Source organism: Bombus huntii, unplaced genomic scaffold, assembly GCF_024542735.1.
Source record: "Bombus huntii isolate Logan2020A unplaced genomic scaffold, iyBomHunt1.1 ctg00000083.1, whole genome shotgun sequence".
Classification (NCBI taxonomy): domain Eukaryota; kingdom Metazoa; phylum Arthropoda; class Insecta; order Hymenoptera; family Apidae; genus Bombus; species Bombus huntii.
This window is the reverse complement of record NW_026099338.1, coordinates 290,091-293,708: the sequence shown is the minus strand read 5'-3', so window position 1 is coordinate 293,708 and position 3,618 is coordinate 290,091.

Below are 3,618 nucleotides of genomic sequence, written 5' to 3'. Positions count from 1 at the left end.
TATATTAATTAAGTATATTAATTTAATATTAAATTTTTTAATTGGAAATTAAATGTAATTTTATTATACTATATATTTAAAATTTAATTTAATTTATGATGATGTAATAAAATATATAAATGAATAATCAAATTAGATCAACAAAATGTCAACATCAAATAGCAAATTCAAAATTAATACGATGAATTATTGAAAAATGATTTTTTATTATTCGGATTAAAGAATATAATAGAAATAATGTTCCAATAAGAACGTGAATACCATGAAATCCGGTAGATAAAAAAAAAATAGATCCAAAAATTCTATCATTAATACAGAAAAATGAATTATAATATTCAAAAATTTGTATAAAATTAAAATAAAATCCTAAAAAAATTGTTGATATTAATATTGAGATTCTTGATTTAAATTTATTATTAATTCAATGTATCCTAATATTATTATTAATTGGATATAGTACACTGCTATATAATATTGATAGTTCAAGAAAAGTATTAAAGCAGTGAAAATTATAGAGTTTTTAAGAAACAGGACGACAGAAGCAGGACAGAATCGCAACAGACGGACATTGCAAAAGTGTCTTTTGCTCCGCCTCCAAGGATTTGCACCCCCTCCCCCAAATGTTTTCAAAATTTCCTAAGGAATTATACCTGGCTTTATACCCGAGGAAATTTTATGACCGCATGAAAACATACTTCTTAGTTTCCTACTTTCTTTCATACTTCCCCATTCCTATTTTCGTAGTTAATAAGTTAAAATTAATTTTCTCTATGTATCTCAAATATTATTTATAAAAAATGAGAAAATTAAATATATAAAATATAATGATGTAAGTAATATATTTAAATTAGTATATGGGTATTCAAATATTTGTTTTCCTAACCAAGTAAGTATAATAAAAATATTAATAAATCATCAATAAAAAATTTTATTTATAAAATAAAATTTATTATTTTTTAAATTATTTAAATTAATTAATGGAATTAAATATAAAATAAAAATTGATATAAAAAGTATAATTACTCCTCCTAGTTTATTTGGAATTGTTCGTAGAATTGAATATGCAAATAAAAAATATCATTCAGGTTTAATATGAATTGGTGTAATTATTGGATTTGCTATTTTAAAATTATCTGGATCACCTAAGATGTAATGTATTTGTAAGTTAATTAATATAAATAAAATAAATGTTAAAATGATTGTAATTAAATCTTTAATTGAAAAATATGGATGAAAATTAATTTTATAAATATTTAATTTTGAGTGTATTGGGTTTGATGATCCTGTAACATGAAGGATAATTAAATGTATAAATACTATTATTAAAATAATAAATGGTAAAATAAAATGAAATGAATAAAATCGGTTTAATGTATCATTATTAATTGAAAATCCACCTCAGATTCATTCAACTGTAAATTGTCCAATATATGGGATAGCTGAAATTAAATTAGTAATAACTATTGCTCCTCAAAAAGATATTTGACCTCATGGTAATACATATCCAAGAAATGCTGTTGCTATTGATAAAAATAAAATTGAAACTCCAATTGATTAAACTTGAAATAATTTAAATTAATAATAAAATATATTTCGTGCAATATGTAAATATATAATGAAAAAATAAAATGATGCTCCGTTTATATGAATTAATCGAATTAATCATCCTGAGTTTATATCTTTTATAATATTTGAAATTCTATTAAATGCAATATTGATATTTGGACAGTAATGTATTGATAAAAATAATCCTGAGATAATTTGAATTATTAAAAATATTCCAAGTATTGATCCAAAATTTCATAAGTAATTAATATTAATTGGTGTAGGTAAATTAATAAATGATATAGGTATGAAATTAATTATGAAATAATAATTGATTTAAAATATAAAAGATTTATTTTGATAATTTCAAGAGTAACAATATTAATTTCAGAAATTATAGCTAATTTTGAAATAGATTTTAAAAAAATTAGTGCTTTATCAACATTAAGACAATTAGGTTTTATAATGAGAATTTATTCTTTAGGAATAACAGATTTGACATTTTTACATTTATTTATTCATGCGTTTTTTAAATCTATAATATTTATATGTGTTGGAAGATTGATTCATTATATAAATGGTATTCAAAATTTTCGTTTTTATTCTGGTATATTTTTTTTTATATCCTATAAAAGGATTATTAATAATATTTTCATTAATAATATTATGTGGTTTTCCATTTTTAGTGGGATTTTATTCTAAAGATTTAATTGTTGAATATTATTTTTTAAGAATTAAAAGAACTTTTAGTATAGTAAATTTAATTTTTGGAACTATTTTTACTGTATCATATTCTTTTCGTCCAATATTTATAATAATAAGAAATAATTATATAATAAATTTAATATATTTAAGAGAAGATTGTATTATAATTAGAGTTATATCAATAATTTTAATAATAATATTAATTTTAAGAAAATTTATTTTTAATTTTTTTTTATCATTTAAATATTTAATTTATATTTATAAATATTTTGTATTTAAAATGATTTTATTAGGATTAATATTATCAGTATTAATATTGAATGTTAATTTTTTTAAAAAAAGAAAAATATTTATTAAAAGATATTTTATAATAGAATTTTTTTATAAGTTTATAATTAATCAATTAATAAATAAAATAATTTATTATGAATTTTATTTTGAAAAAGGTTTATTAGAAAAATTTATAGGAAAAATTATAAGATATATTTGTGATTTATTAGAAATAAATTTTATATTTAAAATTTCTTTTTTATTATTATTATATTTATATTTATTAATATTAATAATTTTAATTTAATTAAAATTATTATATATGTCGGAGCGGACATTAGAATTAGGGTTAGGGGCGTGAAACGAATCTTCGTTTGGGTTACACGTTGTCGTTATGCAATAGAGAAGACATTGACTAGTGCAAATACGATTATTATAGAACCGGACAAGTAACCGTGGTAGTTAGATACTCGAGAAACTAATGACAATGATCCTAGGTTCAATAACGAATCCGCGGTCGACGGGATGATAGATGAACGTACTCACAAAATCTAAGTCGGATGCGTGATATTCACTGGTCGTAAAGGGTTACTCCTTTCATCAGTGAGATCGCGAACGAGAATGCCTTTCCGTCCCAACGATGCCACGGAGGAAAAATTATGATGGGGTGTGTCTAAGGATACGAGATCATCGGATTCGTCGAGAAAAGCCTTCGTTCAGAAAGTAAGGGAAATTGACGTTGCTGCTAATTGGTCAATCTCCATATCGGTGGTTAGAAAAAGATGCTAGCCGCCCTCGAGGGAAAGTTGCTAGTGGGAGACGCCGCTCGTTGAAAAATATGTCTCCCCTATCTTCCCGTAGTTGGGACAAAGACTGTTTGTCTGTTTGAAGGACTTTAGTTAACTAAACCTTAAGATTTATAACGGGCCCTCGAGCTAGCTGAACATGTACTGCGGAGACGCATCGACATCTGGCAATCATCTTACTCGAAGAATAGGGTCTGCGTGTGGCGAGCTACGGGACAGAGACCGTTGGAATGTTTACTGTCGAGTGTTACAACTATTTCCTTTTTAAAGAGAGCTATAGAATTATTCCATG